Raw genomic sequence first — 24,542 nt, 5'->3', positions numbered from 1 at the left:
CCTGGGGCAGGGCGTTGGCGTGCAGGAAGGGGTACGGGTCTGGGAGGGAGTTTGGGTACAGAAGGGGATTCTGACCTGGGGCAGGGCGTTGGTGTGCAGGAAGGGGTATGGGTCTGGGCGGGAGTTTGGGTACAGAAGGGGATTCTGACCTGGGGCAGGGCGTTGGTGTGCAGGAAGGGGTATGGGTCTGGGAGGGAGTTCGGGTACAGAAGGGGATTCTGACCTGGGGCAGGGCGTTGGTGTGCAGGAGGGGGTACGGGTCTGGGAGGGAGTTTGGGGACAGAAGTGGATTCTGACCTGGGACAGGGCGTTGGTGTGCAGGAAGGGGTACGGGTCTGGGAGGGAGTTTGGGTACAGAAGGGGATTCTGACCTGGGGCAGGGCGTTGGCATGCAGGAAGGGGTACGGGTCTGGGCGGGAGTTTGGGTACAGAAGGGGATTCTGACCTGGGGCAGGGCATTGGCGTGCAGGAAGGGGTACGGGTCTGGGTGGGAGTTTGGATGCAGGAAGGGATTCTGACCTGGGGCAGGGCGTTGGTGTGCAGGAAGGGGTACGGGTCTGGGAGGGAGTTTGGATGCAGAAGGGGATTCTGACCTGGGGCAGGGCGTTGGCGTGCAGGAAGGGGTACGGGTCTGGGAGGGAGTTTGGATGCAGGAAGGGATTCTGACCTGGGGCAGGGCGTTGGCGTGCAGGAAGGGGTACGGGTCTGGGAGGGAGTTTGGGTACAGAAGGGGATTCTGACCTGGGGCAGGGCGTTGGTGTGCAGGAAGGGGTATGGGTCTGGGAGGGAGTTCGGGTACAGAAGGGGATTCTGACCTGGGGCAGGGCGTTGGTGTGCAGGAAGGGGTACGGGTCTGGGAGGGAGTTTGGGGACAGAAGGGGATTCTGACCTGGGGCAGGGCGTTGGTGTGCTGGAAGGGGTACGGGTCTGGGCGGGAGTTTGGGTACAGAAGGGGATTCTGACCTGGGGCAGGGCATTGGCGTGCAGGAAGGGGTACGGGTCTGGGCGGGAGTTTGGGTACAGAAGGGGATTCTGACCTGGGGCAGGGCATTGGCGTGCAGGAAGGGGTACGGGTCTGGGCGGGAGTTTGGGTACAGAAGGGGATTCTGACCTGGGGCAGGGCGTTGGTGTGCAGGAAGGGGTACGGGTCTGGGAGGGAGTTTGCATGCAGAAGGGGATTCTGACCTGGGGCAGGGCGTTGGCGTGCAGGAAGGGGTACGGGTCTGGGAGGGAGTTTGGATGCAGGAAGGGATTCTGACCTGGGGCAGGGCGTTGGCGTGAACGAAGGGGTACGGGTCTGGGAGGGAGTTTGGTGCAGGAAGGGATTCTGACCTGGGTTAGGGCGTTGGCGTGCAAGAAGGGGTAGGGGTCTGGTAGGGAGTTTGGATGCAGGAAGGGATTCTGACCTGGGGCAGGGCGTTGGTGTGCTGGAAGGGGTACGGGTCTGGGAGGGAGTTTGGATGCAGGAAGGGATTCTGACCTGGGGCAGGGCGTTGGTGTGCAGGAAGGGGTCTGGGTCTGGGCGGGAGTTTGGGTACAGAAGGGGATTCTGACCTGGGGCAGGGCGTTGGTGTGCAGGAAGGGGTATGGGTCTGGGAGGGAGTTCGGGTACAGAAGGGGATTCTGACCTGGGGCAGGGCGTTGGTGTGCAGGAAGGGGTACGGGTCTGGGAGGGAGTTTGGGTACAGAAGGGGATTCTGACCTGGGGCAGGGCGTTGGCGTGCAGGAAGGGGTACGGGTCTGGGAGGGAGTTTGGGTACAGAAGGGGATTCTGACCTGGGGCAGGGCGTTGGTGTGCAGGAAGGGGTACGGGTCTGGGAGGGAGTTTGGATGCAGGAAGGGGATTCTGACCTGGGGCAGGGCGTTGGCGTGCAGGAAGGGGTACGGGTCTGGGAGGGAGTTTGGATGCAGAAGGGGATTCTGACCTGGGGCAGGGCGTTGGCGTGCAGGAAGGGGTACGGGTCTGGGAGGTAGTTTGGATGCAGGAAGGGATTCTGACCTGGGGCAGGGCGTTGGTGTGCTGGAAGGGGTACGGGTCTGGGAGGGAGTTTGGGTACAGAAGGGGATTCTGACCTGGGGCAGGGCGTTGGTGTGCAGGAAGGGGTATGGGTCTGGGAGGGAGTTTGGATGCAGGAAGGGGATTCTGACCTGGGGCAGGGCGTTGGTGTGCAGGAAGGGGTACGGGTCTGGGAGGGAGTTTGGATGCAGAAGGGGATTCTGACCTGGGGCAGGGCGTTGGCGTGCAGGAAGGGGTACGGGTCTGGGAGGGAGTTTGGATGCAGGAAGGGATTCTGACCTGGGGCAGGGCGTTGGCGTGAAGGAAGGGGTACGGGTCTGGGAGGGAGTTTGGGTGCAGGAAGGGATTCTGACCTGGGTTAGGGCGTTGGCGTGCAGGAAGGGGTAGGGGTCTGGGAGGGAGTTTGGATGCAGGAAGGGATTCTGACCTGGAGCAGGGCGTTGGTGTGCAGGAAGGGGTACGGGTCTGGGAGGGAGTTTGGATGCAGGAAGGGATTCTGACCTGGGGCAGGGCGTTGGTGTGCAGGAAGGGGTATGGGTCTGGGCGGGAGTTTGGGTACAGAAGGGGATTCTGACCTGGGGCAGGGCGTTGGTGTGCAGGAAGGGGTGTGGGTCTGGGAGGGAGTTCGGGTACAGAAGGGGATTCTGACCTGGGGCAGGGCGTTGGTGTGCAGGAAGGGGTACGGGTCTGGGAGGGAGTTTGGGTACAGAAGGGGATTCTGACCTGGGGCAGGGCGTTGGCGTGCAGGAAGGGGTACGGGTCTGGCAGGGAGTTTGGATGCAGGAAGGGATTCTGACCTGGGGCAGGGCGTTGGTGTGCAGGAAGGGGTACGGGTCTGGGAGGGAGTTTGGGTACAGAAGGGGATTCTGACCTGGGGCAGGGCGTTGGTGTGCAGGAAGGGGTACGGGTCTGGGAGGGAGTTTGGATGCAGAAGGGAATTCTGATCTGGGGCAGGGCGTTGGCGTGCAGGAAGGGGTACGGGTCTGGGAGGGAGTTCGGATGCAGGAAGGGATTCTGACCTGGGGCAGGGCGTTCGTGTGCAGGAAGGGGTCTGGGTCTGGGAGGGAGTTTGGGTACAGAAGGGGATTCTGACCTGGGGCAGGGCGTTGGTGTGCAGGAAGGGGTACGGGTCTGGGAGGGAGTTTGGGTACAGAAGGGGATTCTGACCTGGGGCAGGGCGTTGGCGTGCAGGAAGGGGTACGGGTCTGGGAGGGAGTTTGGGTACAGAAGGGGATTCTGACCTGGGGCAGGGCGTTGGTGTGCAGGAAGGGGTATGGGTCTGGGCGGGAGTTTGGGTACAGAAGGGGATTCTGACCTGGGGCAGGGCGTTGGTGTGCAGGAAGGGGTATGGGTCTGGGAGGGAGTTCGGGTACAGAAGGGGATTCTGACCTGGGGCAGGGCGTTGGTGTGCAGGAGGGGGTACGGGTCTGGGAGGGAGTTTGGGGACAGAAGTGGATTCTGACCTGGGACAGGGCGTTGGTGTGCAGGAAGGGGTACGGGTCTGGGAGGGAGTTTGGGTACAGAAGGGGATTCTGACCTGGGGCAGGGCGTTGGCATGCAGGAAGGGGTACGGGTCTGGGCGGGAGTTTGGGTACAGAAGGGGATTCTGACCTGGGGCAGGGCATTGGCGTGCAGGAAGGGGTACGGGTCTGGGTGGGAGTTTGGATGCAGGAAGGGATTCTGACCTGGGGCAGGGCGTTGGTGTGCAGGAAGGGGTACGGGTCTGGGAGGGAGTTTGGATGCAGAAGGGGATTCTGACCTGGGGCAGGGCGTTGGCGTGCAGGAAGGGGTACGGTTCTGGGAGGGAGTTTGGATGCAGGAAGGGATTCTGACCTGGGGCAGGGCGTTGCCGTGCAGGAAGGGGTACGGGTCTGGGAGGGAGTTTGGGTACAGAAGGGGATTCTGACCTGGGGCAGGGCGTTGGTGTGCAGGAAGGGGTATGGGTCTGGGAGGGAGTTCGGGTACAGAAGGGGATTCTGACCTGGGGCAGGGCGTTGGTGTGCAGGAAGGGGTACGGGTCTGGGATGGAGTTTGGGGACAGAAGGGGATTCTGACCTGGGGCAGGGCGTTGGTGTGCTGGAAGGGGTACGGGTCTGGGAGGGAGTTTGGGTACAGAAGGGGATTCTGACCTGGGGCAGGGCGTTGGCGTGCAGGAAGGGGTACGGGTCTGGGCGGGAGTTTGGGTACAGAAGGGGATTCTGACCTGGGGCAGGGCATTGGCGTGCAGGAAGGGGTACGGGTCTGGGCGGGAGTTTGGGTACAGAAGGGGATTCTGACCTGGGGCAGGGCGTTGGTGTGCAGGAAGGGGTACGGGTCTGGGAGGGAGTTTGCATGCAGAAGGGGATTCTGACCTGGGGCAGGGCGTTGGCGTGCAGGAAGGGGTACGGGTCTGGGAGGGAGTTTGGATGCAGGAAGGGATTCTGACCTGGGGCAGGGCGTTGGTGTGCAGGAAGGGGTACGGGTCTGGGAGGGAGTTTGGATGCAGAAGGGGATTCTGACCTGGGGCAGGGCGTTGGCGTGCAGGAAGGGGTACGGGTCTGGGAGGGAGTTTGGATGCAGGAAGGGATTCTGACCTGGGGCAGGGCGTTGGCGTGCAGGAAGGGATACGGGTCTGGGAGGGAATTTGGATACAGAAGGGGATTGTGACCTGGGGCAGGGCGTTGGTGTGCAGGAAGGGGTACGGGTCTGGGAGGGAGTTTGGATGCAGGAAGGGGATTCTGACCTGGGGCAGGGCGTTGGCGTGCAGGAAGGGGTACGGGTCTGGGAGGGAGTTTGGATGCAGGAAGGGGATTCTGACCTGGGGCAGGGCGTTGGCGTGCAGGAAGGGGTACGGGTCTGGGAGGGAGTTTGGGTACAGAAGGGGATTCTGACCTGGGGCAGGGCGTTGGTGTGCAGGAAGGGGTACGGGTCTGGGAGGGAGTTTGGGTACAGAAGGGGATTCTGACCTGGGGCAGGGCGTTGCCGTGCAGGAAGGGGTACGGGTCTGGGAGGGAGTTTGGGTAGAGAAGGGGATTCTGACCTGGGGCAGGGCGTTGGCGTGCAGGAAGGGGTACGGGTCTGGGAGGGAGTTTGGGTACAGAAGGGGATTCTGACCTGGGGCAGGGCGTTGGTGTGCAGGAAGGGGTACGGGTCTGGGAGGGAGTTTGGATGCAGGAAGGGGATTCTGACCTGGGGCAGGGCGTTGGCGTGCAGGAAGGGTTACGGGTCTTGGAGGGAGTTTGGATGCAGAAGGGGATTCTGACCTGGGGCAGGGCGTTGGCGTGCAGGAAGAGGTACGGGTCTGGGAGGTAGTTTGGATGCAGGAAGGGATTCAGACCTGGGGCAGGGCGTTGGCGTGCAGGAAGGGGTACGGGTCTGGGAGGGAGTTTGGATGCAGGAAGGGATTCTGACCTGGGGCAGGGCGTTGGTGTGCAGGAAGGGGTACGGGTCTGGGAGGGAGTTTGGGTACAGAAGGGGATTCTGACCTGGGGCACGGCATTGGTGTGCAGGAAGGGGTACGGGTCTGGGAGGGAGTTTGGATGCAGGAAGGGATTCTGACCTGGGGCAGGGCGTTGGCGTGCAGGAATGGGTAGGGGTCTGGGAGGGAGTTTGGATGCAGGAAGGGATTCTGACCTGGGGCAGGGCGTTGGTGTGCAGGAATGGGTACGGGTCTGGGAGGGAGTTTGGATGCAGGAAGGGATTCTGACCTGGGGCAGGGCGTTGGCGTGAAGGAAGGGGTACGGGTCTGGGAGGGAGTTTGGGTGCAGGAAGGGATTCTGACCTGGGTTAGGGCGTTGGCGTGCAAGAAGGGGTATGGGTCTGGGAGGGAGTTTGGGTACAGAAGGGGATTCTGACCTGGGTTAGGGCGTTGGCGTGCAGGAAGGGGTAGGGGTCTGGGAGGGAGTTTGGATGCAGGAAGGGATTCTGACCTGGGGCAGGGCGTTGGTGTGCAGGAAGGGGTACGGGTCTGGGAGGGAGTTTGGATGCAGGAAGGGATTCTGACCTGGGGCAGGGCGTTGGTGTGCAGGAAGGGGTATGGGTCTGGGCGGGAGTTTGGGTACAGAAGGGGATTCTGACCTGGGGCAGGGCGTTGGTGTCCAGGAAGGGGTATGGGTCTGGGAGGGAGTTCGGGTACAGAAGGGGATTTTGACCTGGGGCAGGGCATTGGTGTGCAGGAAGGGGTACGGGTCTGGGAGGGAGTTTGGGTACAGAAGGGGATTCTGACCTGGGGCAGGGCGTTGGTGTGCAGGAAGGGGTATGGGTCTGGGAGGGAGTTCGGGTACAGAAGGGGATTCTGACCTGGGGTAGGGCGTTGGCGTGCAGGAAGGGGTATGGGTCTGGGAGGGAGTTCGGGTACAGAAGGGGATTCTGACCTGGGGCAGGGCGTTGGCGTGCAGGAAGGGGTACGGGTCTGGGCGGGAGTTTGGGTACAGAAGGGGATTCTGACCTGGGGCAGGGCGTTGGTGTGCAGGAAGGGGTACGGGTCTGGGAGGGAGTTTGGGTACAGAAGGGGATTCTGACCTGGGGCAGGGCGTTGGTGTGCAGGAAGGGGTATGGGTCTGGGCGGGAGTTTGGGTACAGAAGGGGATTCTGACCTGGGGCAGGGCATTGGTGTGCAGGAGGGGGTACGGGTCTGGGAGGGAGTTTGGGTACAGAAGGGGATTCTGACCTGGGGCAGGGCGTTGGTGTGCAGGAAGGGGTACGGGTCTGGGACGGAGTTTGGATGCAGGAAGGGATTCTGACCTGGGGCAGGGCGTTGGCGTGCAGGAAGGTGTACGGGTCTGGGAGGGAGTTTGGGTGCAGGAAGGGATTCTGACCTGGGGCAGGGCGTTGGTGTGCAGGAAGGGGTACGGGTCTGGGAGGGAGTTTGGGTGCAGGAAGGGATTCTGACCTGGGGCAGGGCGTTGGTGTGCAGGAAGGGGTACGGGTCTGGAAGGGAGTTTGGATGCAGGAAGTGATTCTGACCTGGGGCAGGGCGTTGGCGTGCAGGAATGGGTACGGGTCTGGGAGGGAGTTTGGATGCAGGAAGGGATTCTGACCTGGGGCAGGGCGTTGGCGTGCAGGAAGGGGTACGGGTCTGGGAGGGAGTTTGGATGCAGAAGGGGATTCTGACCTGGGGCAGGGCGTTGGCGTGCAGGAAGGGGTACGGGTCTGGGAGGGAGTTTGGATGCAGGAAGGGATTCTGACCTGGGGCAGGGCGTTCGTGTGCAGGAAGGGGTATGGGTCTGGGAGGGAGTTTGGATGCAGGAAGGGATTCTGACCTGGGGCAGGGCGTTGGTGTGCAGGAAGGGGTACTGGTCTGGGAGGGAGTTTGGGTACAGAAGGGGATTCTGACCTGGGGCACGGCGTTGGTGTGCAGGAAGGGGTACGGGTCTGGGAGGGAGTTTGGATGCAGGAAGGGATTCTGACCTGGGGCAGGGCGTTGGTGTGCAGGAAGGGGTACGGGTCTGGGAGGGAGTTTGGATGCAGGAAGGGGATTCTGACCTGGGGCAGGGCGTTGGCGTGCAGGAAGGGGTACGGGTCTGGGAGGGAGTTTGGATGCAGAAGGGGATTCTGACCTGGGGCAGGGCGTTGGCGTGCAGGAAGGGGTACGGGTCTGGGAGGGAGTTTGGATGCAGGAAGGGATTCTGACCTGGGGCAGGGCGTTGGCGTGAAGGAAGGGGTACGGGTCTGGGAGGGAGTTTGGGTGCAGGAAGGGATTCTGACCTGGGGCAGGGCGTTGGCGTGCAGGAAGGGGTACGGGTCTGGGAGGGAGTTTGGGTACAGAAGGGGATTCTGACCTGGGGCAGGGCGTTGGTGTGCAGGAAGGGGTACGGGTCTGGGAGGGAGTTTGGGTACAGAAGGGGATTCTGACCTGGGGCAGGGCGTTGGTGTGCAGGAAGGGGTACGGGTCTGGGAGGGAGTTTGGATGCAGGAAGGGATTCTGACCTGGGGCAGGGCGTTGGCGTGCAGGAAGGGGTACGGGTCTGGGAGGGAGTTTGGATGCAGGAATGGGATTCTGACCTGGGGCAGGGCGTTGGCGTGCAGGAAGGGGTACGGGTCTGGGAGGGAGTTTGGGTACAGAAGGGGATTCTGAACGGGGCAGGGCGTTGGCGTGCAGGAAGGGGTACGGGTCTGGGAGGGAGTTTGGATGCAGGAAGGGATTCTGACCTGGGGCAGGGCGTTGGTGTGCAGGAAGGGGTACGGGTCTGGGAGGGAGTTTGGATGCAGGAAGGGATTCTGACCTGGGGCAGGGCGTTGGCGTGAAGGAAGGGGTACGGGTCTGGGAGGGAGTTTGGGTGCAGGAAGGGATTCTGACCTGGGTTAGGGCGTTGGCGTGCAAGAAGGGGTAGGGGTCTGGGAGGGAGTTTGGATGCAGGAAGGGATTCTGACCTGGGGCAGGGCGTTGGTGTGCAGGAAGGGGTACGGGTCTGGGAGGGAGTTTGGATGCAGGAAGGGATTCTGACCTGGGGCAGGGCGTTGGTGTGCAGGAAGGGGTATGGGTCTGGGTGGGAGTTTGGGTACAGAAGGGGATTCTGACCTGGGGCAGGGCGTTGGCGTGCAGGAAGGGGTACGGGTCTGGGAGGGAGTTTGGGTACAGAAGGGGATTCTGACCTGGGGCAGGGCGTTGGTGTGCAGGAAGGGGTACGGGTCTGGGAGGGAGTTTGGGTACAGAAGGGGATTCTGACCTGGGGCAGGGCGTTTCCGTGCAGGAAGGGGTACGGGTCTGGGAGGGAGTTTGGGTACAGAAGGGGATTCTGACCTGGGGCAGGGCGTTGGCATGCAGGAAGGGGTACGGGTCTGGGAGGGAGTTTGGGTACAGAAGGGGATTCTGACCTGGGGCAGGGCGTTGGTGTGCAGGAAGGGGTACGGGTCTGGGAGGGAGTTTGGGTACAGAAGGGGATTCTGACCTGGGGCAGGGCGTTGGTGTGCAGGAAGGGGTATGGGTCTGGGCGGGAGTTTGGGTACAGAAGGGGATTCTGACCTGGGGCAGGGCATTGGTGTGCAGGAAGGGGTATGGGTCTGGGCGGGAGTTTGGGTACAGAAGGGGATTCTGACCTGGGGCAGGGCGTTGGTGTGCAGGAGGGGGTACGGGTCTGGGAGGGAGTTTGGGTACAGAAGGGGATTCTGACCTGGGGCAGGGCGTTGGTGTGCAGGAAGGGGTACGGGTCTGGGACGGAGTTTGGATGCAGGAAGGGATTCTGACCTGGGGCAGGGCGTTGGCGTGCAGGAAGGTGTACGGGTCTGGGAGGGAGTTTGGGTGCAGGAAGGGATTCTGACCTGGGGCAGGGCGTTGGTGTGCAGGAAGGGGTACGGGTCTGGGAGGGAGTTTGGGTGCAGGAAGGGATTCTGACCTGGGGCAGGGCGTTGGTGTGCAGGAAGGGGTACGGGTCTGGAAGGGAGTTTGGATGCAGGAAGTGATTCTGACCTGGGGCAGGGCGTTGGCGTGCAGGAATGGGTACGGGTCTGGGAGGGAGTTTGGATGCAGGAAGGGATTCTGACCTGGGGCAGGGCGTTGGCGTGCAGGAAGGGGTACGGGTCTGGGAGGGAGTTTGGATGCAGAAGGGGATTCTGACCTGGGGCAGGGCGTTGGCGTGCAGGAAGGGGTACGGGTCTGGGAGGGAGTTTGGATGCAGGAAGGGATTCTGACCTGGGGCAGGGCGTTGGCGTGCAGGAAGGGGTATGGGTCTGGGAGGGAGTTTGGATGCAGGAAGGGATTCTGACCTGGGGCAGGGCGTTGGTGTGCAGGAAGGGGTACTGGTCTGGGAGGGAGTTTGGGTACAGAAGGGGATTCTGACCTGGGGCAGGGCGTTGGTGTGCAGGAAGGGGTACGGGTCTGGGAGGGAGTTTGGGTACAGAAGGGGATTCTGACCTGGGGCAGGGCGTTTCCGTGCAGGAAGGGGTACGGGTCTGGGAGGGAGTTTGGGTACAGAAGGGGATTCTGACCTGGGGCAGGGCGTTGGCATGCAGGAAGGGGTACGGGTCTGGGAGGGAGTTTGGGTACAGAAGGGGATTCTGACCTGGGGCAGGGCGTTGGTGTGCAGGAAGGGGTACGGGTCTGGGAGGGAGTTTGGATGCAGGAAGGGGATTCTGACCTGGGGCAGGGCGTTGGCGTGCAGGAAGGGGTACGGGTCTGGGAGGGAGTTTGGATGCAGAAGGGGATTCTGACCTGGGGCAGGGCGTTGGCGTGCAGGAAGGGGTACGGGTCTGGGAGGTAGTTTGGATGGAGGAAGGGATTCTGACCTGGGGCAGGGCGTTGGCGTGCAGGAAGGGGTACGGGTCTGGGAGGGAGTTTGGATGCAGGAAGGGATTCTGACCTGGGGCAGGGCGTTGGCGTGCAGGAAGGGGTACGGGTCTGGGAGGGAGTTTGGGTACAGAAGGGGATTCTGACCTGGGGCACGGCGTTGGTGTGCAGGAAGGGGTACGGGTCTGGGAGGGAGTTTGGATGCAGGAAGGGGATTCTGACCTGGGGCAGGGCGTTGGCGTGCAGGAAAGGGTACGGGTCTGGGAGGGAGTTTGGATGCAGAAGGGGATTCTGACCTGGGGCAGGGCGTTGGCGTGCAGGAAGGGGTACGGGTCTGGGAGGGAGTTTGGATGCAGGAAGGGATTCTGACCTGGGGCAGGGCGTTGGTGTGCAGGAAGGGGTATGGGTCTGGGCGGGAGTTTGGGTACAGAAGGGGATTCTGACCTGGGGCAGGGCGTTGGCGTGCAGGAAGGGGTACGGGTCTGGGAGGGAGTTTGGGTACAGAAGGGGATTCTGACCTGGGGCAGGGCGTTGGTGTGCAGGAAGGGGTACGGGTCTGGGAGGGAGTTTGGGTACAGAAGGGGATTCTGACCTGGTGCAGGGCGTTTCCGTGCAGGAAGGGGTACGGGTCTGGGAGGGAGTTTGGGTACAGAAGGGGATTCTGACCTGGGGCAGGGCGTTGGCGTGCAGGAAGGGGTACGGCTCTGGGAGGGAGTTTGGGTACAGAAGGGGATTCTGACCTGGGGCAGGGCGTTGGTGTGCAGGAAGGGGTACGGGTCTGGGAGGGAGTTTGGATGCAGGAAGGGGATTCTGACCTGGGGCAGGGCGTTGGCGTGCAGGAAGGGGTACGGGTCTGGGAGGGAGTTTGGATGCAGAAGGGGATTCTGACCTGGGGCAGGGCGTTGGCGTGCAGGAAGGGGTACGGGTCTGGGAGGTAGTTTGGATGCAGGAAGGGATTCTGACCTCGGGCAGGGCGTTGGCGTGCAGGAAGGGGTACGGGTCTGGGAGGGAGTTTGGATGCAGGAAGGGATTCTGACCTGGGGCAGGGCGTTGGTGTGCAGGAAGGGGTACGGGTCTGGGAGGGAGTTTGGGTACAGAAGGGGATTCTGACCTGCGGCACGGCGTTGGTGTGCAGGAAGGGGTACGGGTCTGGGAGGGAGTTTGGATGCAGGAAGGGGATTCTGACCTGGGGCAGGGCGTTGGCGTGCAGGAAAGGGTACGGGTCTGGGAGGGAGTTTGGATGCAGAAGGGGATTCTGACCTGGGGCAGGGCGTTGGCGTGCAGGAAGGGGTACGGGTCTGGGAGGGAGTTTGGATGAAGGAAGGGATTCTGACCTGGGGCAGGGCGTTGGTGTTCAGGAAGGGGTACTGGTCTGGGAGGGAGTTTGGATGCAGGAAGGGGATTCTGACCTGGGGCACGGCGTTGGTGTGCAGGAAGGGGTACGGGTCTGGGAGGGAGTTTGGATGCAGGAAGGGATTCTGACCTGGGGCAGGGCGTTGGTGTGCAGGAAGGGGTACGGATCTGGGAGGGAGTTTGGATGCAGGAAGGGGATTCTGACCTGGGGAAGGGCGTTGGCGTGCAGGAAGGGGTACGGGTCTGGGAGGGAGTTTGGATGCAGAAGGGGATTCTGACCTGGGGCAGGGCGTTGGCGTGCAGGAAGGGGTACGGGTCTGGGAGGGAGTTTGGATGCAGGAAGGGATTCTGACCTGGGGCAGGGCGTTGGCGTGAAGGAAGGGGTACGGGTCTGGGAGGGAGTTTGGGTGCAGGAAGGGATTCTGACCTGGGTTAGGGCGTTGGCGTGCAGGAAGGGGTAGGGGTCTGGGAGAGAGTTTGGATGCAGGAAGGGATTCTGACCTGGGGCAGGGCGTTGGTGTGCAGGAAGGGGTACGGGTCTGGGAGGGAGTTTGGATGCAGGAAGGGATTCTGACCTGGGGCAGGGCGTTGGTGTGCAGGAAGGTGTACGGGTCTGGGAGGGAGTTTGGATGCAGGAAGGGGATTCTGACCTGGGGCAGGGCGTTGGTGTGCAGGAAGGGGTACGGGTCTGGGAGGGAGTTTGGGTACAGAAGGGGATTCTGACCTGGGGCAGGGCATTGGCGTGCAGGAAGGGGTACGGGTCTGGGAGGGAGTTTGGATGCAGGAAGGGATTCTGACCTGGGGCAGGGCGCTGGTGTGCAGGAAGGGGTACGGGTCTGGGAGGGAGTTTGGGTACAGAAGGGGATTCTGACCTGGGGCAGGGCGTTGGCGTGAAGGAAGGGGTACGGGTCTGGGAGGGAGTTTGGGTACAGAAGGGGATTCTGACCTGGGGCAGGGCGTTGGTGTGCAGGAAGGGGTACGGGTCTGGGAGGGAGTTTGGATGCAGGAAGGGATTCTGACCTGGGGCAGGGCGTTGGCGTGCAGGAAGGTGTACGGGTCTGGGAGGGAGTTTGGGTGCAGGAAGGGATTCTGACCTGGGGTAGGGCGTTGGTGTGCAGGAAGGGGTACGGGTCTGGGAGGGAGTTTGGGTGCAGGAAGGGATTCTGACCTGGGGCAGGGCGTTGGTGTGCAGGAAGGGGTACGGGTCTGGGAGGGAGTTTGGGTACAGAAGGGGATTCTGACCTGGGTTAGGGCGTTGGTGTGCAGGAAGGGGTACGGGTCTGGGAGGGAGTTTGGATGCAGGAAGGGATTCTGACCTGGGGCAGGGCGTTGGCGTGCAGGAAGGGGTACGGGTCTGGGAGGGAGTTTGGATGCAGAAGGGGATTCTGACCTGGGGCAGGGCGTTGGCGTGCAGGAAGGGGTACGGGTCTGGGAGGGAGTTTGGATGCAGGAAGGGATTCTGACCTGGGGCAGGGCGTTGGCGTGCAGGAAGGGGTATGGGTCTGGGAGGGAGTTTGGATGCAGGAAGGGATTCTGACCTGGGGCAGGGCGTTGGTGTGCAGGAAGGGGTACTGGTCTGGGAGGGAGTTTGGGTACAGAAGGGGATTCTGACCTGGGGCACGGCGTTGGTGTGCAGGAAGGGGTACGGGTCTGGGAGGGAGTTTGGATGCAGGAAGGGATTCTGACCTGGGGCAGGGCGTTGGCGTGCAGGAAGGGGTACGGGTCTGGGAGGGAGTTTGGATGCAGAAGGGGATTCTGACCTGGGGCAGGGCGTTGGCGTGCAGGAAGGGGTACGGGTCTGGGAGGGAGTTTGGATGCAGGAAGGGATTCTGACCTGGGGCAGGGCGTTGGCGTGCAAGAAGGGGTAGGGGTCTGGGAGGGAGTTTGGATGCAGGAAGGGATTCTGACCTGGGGCAGGGCGTTGGTGTGCAGGAAGGGGTACGGGTCTGGGAGGGAGTTTGGATGCAGGAAGGGATTCTGACCTGGGGCAGGGCGTTGGTGTGCAGGAAGGGGTATGGGTCTGGGTGGGAGTTTGGGTACAGAAGGGGATTCTGACCTGGGGCAGGGCGTTGGCGTGCAGGAAGGGGTACGGGTCTGGGAGGGAGTTTGGGTACAGAAGGGGATTCTGACCTGGGGCAGGGCGTTGGTGTGCAGGAAGGGGTACGGGTCTGGGAGGGAGTTTGGGTACAGAAGGGGATTCTGACCTGGGGCAGGGCGTTTCCGTGCAGGAAGGGGTACGGGTCTGGGAGGGAGTTTGGGTACAGAAGGGGATTCTGACCTGGGGCAGGGCGTTGGCATGCAGGAAGGGGTACGGGTCTGGGAGGGAGTTTGGGTACAGAAGGGGATTCTGACCTGGGGCAGGGCGTTGGTGTGCAGGAAGGGGTACGGGTCTGGGAGGGAGTTTGGATGCAGGAAGGGATTCTGACCTGGGGCAGGGCGTTGGCGTGAAGGAAGGGGTACGGGTCTGGGAGGGAGTTTGGGTGCAGGAAGGGATTCTGACCTGGGTTAGGGCGTTGGCGTGCAAGAAGGGGTACTGGTCTGGGAGGGAGTTTGGGTACAGAAGGGGATTCTGACCTGGGGCACGGCGTTGGTGTGCAGGAAGGGGTACGGGTCTGGGAGGGAGTTTGGGTACAGAAGGGGATTCTGACCTGGGGCACGGCGTTGGTGTGCAGGAAGGGGTACGGGTCTGGGAGGGAGTTTGGATGCAGGAAGGGATTCTGACCTGGGGCAGGGCGTTGGTGTGCAGGAAGGGGTACGGGTCTGGGAGGGAGTTTGGATGCAGGAAGGGGATTCTGACCTGGGGCAGGGCGTTGGCGTGCAGGAAGGGGTACGGGTCTGGGAGGGAGTTTGGATGCAGAAGGGGATTCTGACCTGGGGCAGGGCGTTGGCGTGCAGGAAGGGGTACGGGTCTGGGAGGGAGTTTGGATGCAGGAAGGGATTCTGACCTGGGGTAGGGCGTTGGCGTGAAGGAAGGGGTACGGGTCTGGGAGGGAGTTTGGATGCAGGAAGGGGATTCTGACCTGGGGCAGGGCGTTGGCGTGCAGGAAGGGGTACGGGTCTGGGAGGGAGTTTGGATGCAGAAGGGGATTCTGACCTGGGGCAGGGCGTTGGCGTGCAGGAAGGGGTACGGGTCTGGGAGGGAGTTTGGATGCAGGAAGGGATTCTGACCTGGGGTAGGGCGTTGGCGTGAAGGAAGGGGTACGGGTCTGGGAGGGAGTTTGGGTGCAGGAAGGGATTCTGACCTGGGGCAGGGCGTTGGCGTGCAGGAAGGGGTACGGGTCTGGGAGGGAGTTTGGGTACAGAAGGGGATTCTGACCTGGGGCAGGGCGTTGGTGTGCAGGAAGGGGTACGGGTCTGGGAGGGAGTTTGGGTACAGAAGGGGATTCTGACCTGGGGCAGGGCGTTGGTGTGCAGGAAGGGGTACGGGTCTGGGAGGGAGTTTGGATGCAGGAAGGGATTCTGACCTGGGGCAGGGCGTTGGCGTGCAGGAAGGGGTACGGGTCTGGGAGGGAGTTTGGATGCAGGAATGGGATTCTGACCTGGGGCAGGGCGTTGGTGTGCAGGAAGGGGTACGGGTCTGGGAGGGAGTTTGGATGCAGGAAGGGATTCTGACCTGGGGCAGGGCGTTGGCGTGCAGGAAGGGGTACGGGTCTGGGAGGGAGTTTGGATGCAGAAGGGGATTCTGACCTGGGGCAGGGCGTTGGCGTGCAGGAAGGGGTACGGGTCTGGGAGGGAGTTTGGATGCAGGAAGGGATTCTGACCTGGGGCAGGGCGTTGGCGTGCAGGAAGGGGTACGGGTCTGGGAGGGAGTTTGGGTACAGAAGGGGATTCTGACCTGGGTTAGGGCGTTGGTGTGCAGGAAGGGGTACGGGTCTGGGAGGGAGTTTGGATGCAGGAAGGGATTCTGACCTGGGGCAGGGCGTTGGCGTGCAGGAAGGGGTACGGGTCTGGGAGGGAGTTTGGATGCAGAAGGGGATTCTGACCTGGGGCAGGGCGTTGGCGTGCAGGAAGGGGTACGGGTCTGGGAGGGAGTTTGGATGCAGGAAGGGATTCTGACCTGGGGCAGGGCGTTGGCGTGCAGGAAGGGGTATGGGTCTGGGAGGGAGTTTGGATGCAGGAAGGGATTCTGACCTGGGGCAGGGCGTTGGCGTGCAGGAAGGGGTACTGGTCTGGGAGGGAGTTTGGGTACAGAAGGGGATTCTGACCTGGGGCACGGCGTTGGTGTGCAGGAAGGGGTACGGGTCTGGGAGGGAGTTTGGATGCAGGAAGGGATTCTGACCTGGGGCAGGGCGTTGGCGTGCAGGAAGGGGTACGGGTCTGGGAGGGAGTTTGGATGCAGAAGGGGATTCTGACCTGGGGCAGGGCGTTGGCGTGCAGGAAGGGGTACGGGTCTGGGAGGGAGTTTGGATGCAGGAAGGGATTCTGACCTGGGGCAGGGCGTTGGCGTGCAAGAAGGGGTAGGGGTCTGGGAGGGAGTTTGGATGCAGGAAGGGATTCTGACCTGGGGCAGGGCGTTGGTGTGCAGGAAGGGGTACGGGTCTGGGAGGGAGTTTGGATGCAGGAAGGGATTCTGACCTGGGGCAGGGCGTTGGTGTGCAGGAAGGGGTACGGGTCTGGGTGGGAGTTTGGGTACAGAAGGGGATTCTGACCTGGGGCAGGGCGTTGGCGTGCAGGAAGGGGTACGGGTCTGGGAGGGAGTTTGGGTACAGAAGGGGATTCTGACCTGGGGCAGGGCGTTGGTGTGCAGGAAGGGGTACGGGTCTGGGAGGGAGTTTGGGTACAGAAGGGGATTCTGACCTGGGGCAGGGCGTTTCCGTGCAGGAAGGGGTACGGGTCTGGGAGGGAGTTTGGGTACAGAAGGGGATTCTGACCTGGGGCAGGGCGTTGGCATGCAGGAAGGGGTACGGGTCTGGGAGGGAGTTTGGGTACAGAAGGGGATTCTGACCTGGGGCAGGGCGTTGGTGTGCAGGAAGGGGTACGGGTCTGGGAGGGAGTTTGGATGCAGGAAGGGATTCTGACCTGGGGCAGGGCGTTGGCGTGAAGGAAGGGGTACGGGTCTGGGAGGGAGTTTGGGTGCAGGAAGGGATTCTGACCTGGGTTAGGGCGTTGGCGTGCAAGAAGGGGTACTGGTCTGGGAGGGAGTTTGGGTACAGAAGGGGATTCTGACCTGGGGCACGGCGTTGGTGTGCAGGAAGGGGTACGGGTCTGGGAGGGAGTTTGGGTACAGAAGGGGATTCTGACCTGGGGCACGGCGTTGGTGTGCAGGAAGGGGTACGGGTCTGGGAGGGAGTTTGGATGCAGGAAGGGATTCTGACCTGGGGCAGGGCGTTGGTGTGCAGGAAGGGGTACGGGTCTGGGAGGGAGTTTGGATGCAGGAAGGGGATTCTGACCTGGGGCAGGGCGTTGGCGTGCAGGAAGGGGTACGGGTCTGGGAGGGAGTTTGGATGCAGAAGGGGATTCTGACCTGGGGCAGGGCGTTGGCGTGCAGGAAGGGGTACGGGTCTGGGAGGGAGTTTGGATGCAGGAAGGGATTCTGACCTGGGGTAGGGCGTTGGCGTGAAGGAAGGGGTACGGGTCTGGGAGGGAGTTTGGGTGCAGGAAGGGATTCTGACCTGGGGCAGGGCGTTGGCGTGCAGGAAGGGGTACGGGTCTGGGAGGGAGTTTGGGTACAGAAGGGGATTCTGACCTGGGGCAGGGCGTTGGCGTGCAGGAAGGGGTACGGGTCTGGGAGGGAGTTTGGGTACAGAAGGGGATTCTGACCTGGGGCAGGGCGTTGGTGTGCAGGAAGGGGTACGGGTCTGGGAGGGAGTTTGGATGCAGGAAGGGATTCTGACCTGGGGCAGGGCGTTGGCGTGCAGGAAGGGGTACGGGTCTGGGAGGGAGTTTGGATGCAGGAATGGGATTCTGACCTGGGGCAGGGCGTTGGCGTGCAGGAAGGGGTACGGGTCTGGGAGGGAGTTTGGGTACAGAAGGGGATTCTGAACGGGGCAGGGCGTTGGCGTGCAGGAAGGGGTACGGGTCTGGGAGGGAGTTTGGATGCAGGAAGGGATTCTGACCTGGGGCAGGGCGTTGGTGTGCAGGAAGGGGTACGGGTCTGGGAGGGAGTTTGGATGCAGGAAGGGATTCTGACCTGGGGCAGGGCGTTGGCGTGCAGGAAGGGGTACGGGTCTGGGAGGGAGTTTGGATGCAGGAAGGGATTCTGACCTGGGGCAGGGCGTTGGTGTGCAGGAAGGGGTATGGGTCTGGGTGGGAGTTTGGGTACAGAAGGGGATTCTGACCTGGGGCAGGGCGTTGGCGTGCAGGAAGGGGTACGGGTCTGGGAGGGAGTTTGGGTACAGAAGGGGATTCTGACCTGGGGCAGGGCGTTGGTGTGCAGGAAGGGGTACGGGTCTGGGAGGGAGTTTGGGTACAGAAGGGGATTCTGACCTGGGGCAGGGCGTTTCCGTGCAGGAAGGGGTACGGGTCTGGGAGGGAGTTTGGGTACAGAAGGGGATTCTGACCTGGGGCAGGGCGTTGGCATGCAGGAAGGGGTACGGGTCTGGGAGGGAGTTTGGGTACAGAAGGGGATTCTGACCTGGGGCAGGGCGTTGGTGTGCAGGAAGGGGTACGGGTCTGGGAGGGAGTTTGGATGCAGGAAGGGGATTCTGACCTGGGGCAGGGCGTTGGCGTGCAGGAAGGGGTACGGGTCTGGGAGGGAGTTTGGATGCAGAAGGGGATTCTGACCTGGGGCAGGGCGTTGGCGTGCAGGAAGGGGTACGGGTCTGGGAGGTAGTTTGGATGGAGGAAGGGATTCTGACCTGGGGCAGGGCGTTGGCGTGCAGGAAGGGGTACGGGTCTGGGAGGGAGTTTGGATGCAGGAAGGGATTCTGACCTGGGGCAGGGCGTTGGCGTGCAGGAAGGGGTACGGGTCTGGGAGGGAGTTTGGGTACAGAAGGGGATTCTGACCTGGGGCACGGCGTTGGTGTGCAGGAAGGGGTACGGGTCTGGGAGGGAGTTTGGATGCAGGAAGGGGATTCTGACCTGGGGCAGGGCGTTGGCGTGCAGGAAAGGGTACGGGTCTGGGAGGGAGTTTGGATGCAGAAGGGGATTCTGACCTGGGGCAGGGCGTTGGCGTGCAGGAAGGGGTACGGGTCTGGGAGGGAGTTTGGATGAAGGAAGGGATTCTGACCTGGGGCAGGGCGTTGGTGTTCAGGAAGGGGTACTGGTCTGGGAGGGAGTTTGGATGCAGGAAGGGGATTCTGACCTGGGGCACGGCGTTGGTGTGCAGGAAGGGGTACGGGTCTGGGAGGGAGTTTGGATGCAGGAAGGGATTCTGACCTGGGGCAGGGCGTTGGTGTGCAGGAAGGGGTACGGATCTGGGAGGGAGTTTGGATGCAGGAAGGGGATTCTGACCTGGGGAAGGGCGTTGGCGTGCAGGAAGGGGTACGGGTCTGGGAGGGAGTTTGGATGCAGAAGGGGATTCTGACCTGGGGCAGGGCGTTGGCGTGCAGGAAGGGGTACGGGTCTGGGAGGGAGTTTGGATGCAGGAAGGGATTCTGACCTGGGGCAGGGCGTTGGCGTGAAGGAAGGGGTACGGGTCTGGGAGGGAGTTTGGGTGCAGGAAGGGATTCTGACCTGGGTTAGGGCGTTGGCGTGCAGGAAGGGGTAGGGGTCTGGGAGAGAGTTTGGATGCAGGAAGGGATTCTGACCTGGGGCAGGGCGTTGGTGTGCAGGAAGGGGTACGGGTCTGGGAGGGAGTTTGGATGCAGGAAGGGATTCTGACCTGGGGCAGGGCGTTGGTGTGCAGGAAGGTGTACGGGTCTGGGAGGGAGTTTGGATGCAGGAAGGGGATTCTGACCTGGGGCAGGGCGTTGGTGTGCAGGAAGGGGTACGGGTCTGGGAGGGAGTTTGGGTACAGAAGGGGATTCTGACCTGGGGCAGGGCATTGGCGTGCAGGAAGGGGTACGGGTCTGGGAGGGAGTTTGGATGCAGGAAGGGATTCTGACCTGGGGCAGGGCGCTGGTGTGCAGGAAGGGGTACGGGTCTGGGAGGGAGTTTGGGTACAGAAGGGGATTCTGACCTGGGGCAGGGCGTTGGCGTGCAGGAAGGGGTACGGGTCTGGGAGGGAGTTTGGGTACAGAAGGGGATTCTGACCTGGGGCAGGGCGTTGGTGTGCAGGAAGGGGTACGGGTCTGGGAGGGAGTTTGGATGCAGGAAGGGATTCTGACCTGGGGCAGGGCGTTGGCGTGCAGGAAGGTGTACGGGTCTGGGAGGGAGTTTGGGTGCAGGAAGGGATTCTGACCTGGGGTAGGGCGTTGGTGTGCAGGAAGGGGTACGGGTCTGGGAGGGAGTTTGGGTGCAGGAAGGGATTCTGACCTGGGGCAGGGCGTTGGTGTGCAGGAAGGGGTACGGGTCTGGGAGGGAGTTTGGATGCAGGAAGGGATTCTGACCTGGGGCAGGGCGTTGGCGTGCAGGAAGGGGTACGGGTCTGGGAGGGAATTTGGATGCAGAAGGGGATTCTGACCTGGGGCAGGGCGTTGGCGTGCAGGAAGGGGTACGGGTCTGGGAGGGAGTTTGGATGCAGGAAGGGATTCTGACCTGGGGCAGGGCGTTGGCGTGCAGGAAGGGGTATGGGTCTGGGAGGGAGTTTGGATGCAGGAAGGGATTCTGACCTGGGGCAGGGCGTTGGTGTGCAGGAAGGGGTACTGGTCTGGGAGGGAGTTTGGGTACAGAAGGGGATTCTGACCTGGGGCACGGCGTTGGTGTGCAGGAAGGGGTACGGGTCTGGGAGGGAGTTTGGATGCAGGAAGGGATTCTGACCTGGGGCAGGGCGTTGGCGTGCAGGAAGGGGTACGGGTCTGGGAGGGAGTTTGGATGCAGAAGGGGATTCTGACCTGGGGCAGGGCGTTGGCGTGCAGGAAGGGGTACGGGTCTGGGAGGGAGTTTGGATGCAGGAAGGGATTCTGACCTGGGGCAGGGCGTTGGCGTGAAGGAAGGGGTACGGGTCTGGGAGGGAGTTTGGGTGCAGGAAGGGATTCTGACCTGGGGCAGGGCGTTGGTGTGCAGGAAGGGGTACGGGTCTGGGAGGGAGTTTGGGTACAGAAGGGGATTCTGACCTGGGGCAGGGCGTTGGTGTGCAGGAAGGGGTACGGGTCTGGGAGGGAGTTTGGGTACAGAAGGGGATTCTGACCTGGGGCAGGGCGTTGGTGTGCAGGAAGGGGTACGGGTCTGGGAGGGAGTTTGGGTACAGAAGGGGATTCTGACCTGGGGCAGGGCGTTGGTGTGCAGGAAGGGGTACGGGTCTGGGAGGGAGTTTGGATGCAGGAAGGGATTCTGACCTGGGGCAGGGCGTTGGCGTGCAGGAAGGGGTACTGGTCTGGGAGGGAGTTTGGATGCAGGAAGGGGATTCTGACCTGGGGCAGGGCGTTGGTGTGCAGGAAGGGGTACGGGTCTGGGAGGGAGTTTGGGTACAGAAGGGGATTCTGACCTGGGGCAGGGCGTTGGTGTGCAGGAAGGGGTACGGGTCTGGGAGGGAGTTTGGGTGCAGGAAGGGATTCTGACCTGGGGCTGGGCATTGGCGTTCAGGAAGGGGTACGGGTCTGGGAGGGAGTTTGGATACAGAAGGGGATTCTGACCTGGGGCAGGGCATTGGCGTGCAGGAAGGGGTACTGGTCTGGGAGGGAGTTTGGGTACAGAAGGGGATTCTGACCTGGGGCAGGGCATTGGCGTGCAGGAAGGGGTACGGGTCTGTGAGGGACTTCTGGTATAGAAGGGGATTCTGACCTGGGGCAGGGCATTGGCGTGCAGGAAGGGGTACGGGTCTTGCAGGGAGTTTGGGTACAGAAGGGGATTCTGACCTGGGGCAGGGCGTTGGTGTGCAGGAAGGGGTACGGGTCTGGGAGGGAGTTTGGATGCAGGAAGGGATTCTGACCTGGGGCAGGGCGTTGGTGTGCAGGAAGGGGTACGGGTCTGGGAGGGAGTTTGGGTACAGAAGGGGATTCTGACCTGGGGCAGGGCGTTCGTGTGCAGGAAGGGGTACGGGTCTGGGAGGGAGTTTGGGTACAGAAGGGGATTCTGACCTGGGTCAGGGCGTTGGTGTGCAGGAAGGGGTACGGGTCTGGGAGGGAGTTTGGATGCAGGAAGGGGATTCTGACCTGTGGCAGGGCGTTGGCGTGCAGGAAGAGGTACGGGTCTGGGAGGGAGTTTGGATGCAGGAAGGGGATTCTGACCTGGGGCAGGGCGTTGGCGTGCAGGAAGGGGTACGGGTCTGGGAGGGAGTTTGGATGCAGAAGGGGATTCTGACCTGGGGCAGGGCGTTGGTGTGCAGGAAGGGGTACGGGTCTGGGAGGGAGTTTGGATGCAGGAAGGGACTCTGACCTGGGGCAGGGCGTTGGTGTGCAGGAAGGGGTACGGGTCTGGGAGGGAGTTTGGATGCAGGAAGGGGATTCTGACCTGGGGCAGGGCGTTGGCGTGCAGGAAGGGGTACGGGTCTGGGAGGGAGTTTGGATGCAGGAAGGGATTCTGACCTGGGGCAGGGCGTTGGCGTGCAGGAAGGGGTACGGGTCTGGGAGGAAGTTTGGATGCAGGAAGGGATTCTGACCTGGGGCAGGGCGTTGGCGTGCAGGAAGGGGTACTGGTCTGGGAGGGAGTTTGGATGCAGAAGGGGATTCTGACCTGGGGCAGGGCGTTGGTGTGCAGGAAGGGGTACGGGTCTGGGAGGGAGTTTGGATGCAGGAAGGGACTCTGACCTGGGGCAGGGCGTTGGTGTGCAGGAAGGGGTACGGGTCTGGGAGGGAGTTTGGATGCAGGAAGGGGATTCTGACCTGGGGCAGGGCGTTGGCGTGCAGGAAGGGGTACGGGTCTGGGAGGGAGTTTGGATGCAGAAGGGGATTCTGACCTGGGGCAGGGCGTTGGTGTGCAGGAAGGGGTACGGGTCTGGGAGGGAGTTTGGATGCAGGAAGGGGATTCTGACCTGGGGCAGGGCGTTGGTGTGCAGGAAGGGGTACGGGTCTGGGAGGGAGTTTGGATGCAGGAAGGGATTCTGACCTGGGGCAGGGCATTGGGGTGTGTGTCGGGGGGGTGCATGAGGTGCAGGCTCTGGCTGGAAGGCGCTTACCACAGGTGACTCCCGGCTGGCGGCGCAGCAGGGCTCAGGCAGGCTGTCTGCATGCCGTGGCCCCACGCTGCTCCCGGAAGCGGCCAGCTGCTGGCATGTCTCTGAGTCCCCCTGGGAGGAGGGTACATCATGTCTCCATGCGCTGCCTGCACCCGCAAGTGCCGCCCCTGCAGGGATGGTGCTGGGGGTGTGGGTAGTGCATGGAGTTGCCTTCCCCCCGCCAGGGGCCGCAGAAACATGCCAGCAGCCAGCCGCTTCCGGAAGTGGTGTGGGGCCACGGCGTGCAGGCAGCCTACCTGAGCCCTGCTGCACTGAGGCCCCCCCTTAGCCCAGGGCCCTGGGCTGCAACCCTTAAAGCCTCTGCGTTAATCTGGCTCTGGTACAAATATCCTTCTCTACAAACATCTGCTCCACTCCTGGGACATGCATGTGTGCATCCCAGAAAGGTCACTGGGAATTTCACATGTGACGAGACGGGGTCACTCTCTTCCTGCTTTCCCTTCTGCTCTTCCATCAGCAGAGTGGTGTCCCTAATGCGAGCAGGCAGAGAGCACCCGAGTATAGTTGATGGGAAGAAGCTCTGTATTGTTGCCCAGCATCTCCCAGGAATCCCTGAGGAGTCCTTACAAGGCTGCGTACACGTCCCTGCTATAAATATGCTCTAGAGCACCACAAAGCACCAGGAAAGGCTGGGATCTAAATTTAGCTCTGCAGTTAGTGCTTCTCTCCCACAGCTGAATCACCAGGCTGGACTCATTCTACCTGCATCCTGCAAGGATCTGCCACCCCCGGTCAGTGCTAGCAGTGTGTCACATGTGGATGGCATGCAGGTGTGGGGATAACAGTGACACTTACTGGTGCCTCCCCACAACCCCCAGAATGCTCAGGGGGTCACACAACAATAACAGCGCCTGGCATCCAAGCAGCTCCATCCACTTCACAAATTGTGATGCAGCTTCCCAGACCCCTGCTGAGTGTTGCCAGCCCCTGAGATTTTAGCACAAGTCTCACAATGTTTAATATTTCTCCTAAAGATCCTGCTCCTGGAGTCAGGGGATAATAGCTTCCATTTAAAAACAAAGGAAGCTTCTAGCCCTATGGTTGCACAGGAAAGCTTGGAAGTGTGAAACCCAAAGGTTCCAACCCCAGGAGTTAAATGAAAAGAACCCCACATTTATTATGTTTTAAAACCTCATGATTCTTAAGCCAATCTCATGAATTTTTGGGGCCTGAGTCATGATGTTTGAACACTGGATACCGGTGATGTTGTAACACAGTGATAAACACCAGACTGGGTGCTCTACAAACACTTTTTCCTGGTCCTGGCTCGGTTTAAGTGAGCCACAGGGGCTGGTCTCCTGGATCTCATATGGATGTCTAGCATCTCATCTCCTCAGTGTCTGGAGAGGCTCTTTCCAGGCTAAGAACCACTACAGACAACTCAAGCTTGAATGTTCCTTCCTCTGCCGTGCCTGGCTTGACAAGTCTGAATGCTGTACTCCGCAATGAGTTACTGGCAAGACTGTCAGAGCTGCCTGAAGGATTTGGGTGCCCAGTGCCCATTAAAATGAATGGCAGCCAAATACCCCAGGTGGCAACCTAAACCTCTGCCTTGGGCTGGAGCCAGGCTGGCATTATGAGCTGTCTAACATGCCTGCTGGCTGGGTCTTTGTGCAGCTCAGTGCCAGGAGGACCCCACTCTCACCTCAAAAGCAACTGGTCTACAAGCCCATCTACAGTCCTGTACAACACAACCCCTCAATTCAGGAGTACTCACATGCCAGCGTTCTAACACCAGGAGGTCTCCTTTCCTGAGTACATCAACACTGTAACCCGAGGGGGTGATTACAGTCTGAGCATCCATACCCGCGCTA

Source organism: Natator depressus, chromosome 18 (genome assembly GCF_965152275.1).
Source record: "Natator depressus isolate rNatDep1 chromosome 18, rNatDep2.hap1, whole genome shotgun sequence".
NCBI lineage: Eukaryota > Metazoa > Chordata > Testudines > Cheloniidae > Natator > Natator depressus.
The sequence above is the reverse complement of the archived record's forward strand: the minus strand, read 5'-3'. Positions refer to the sequence as shown.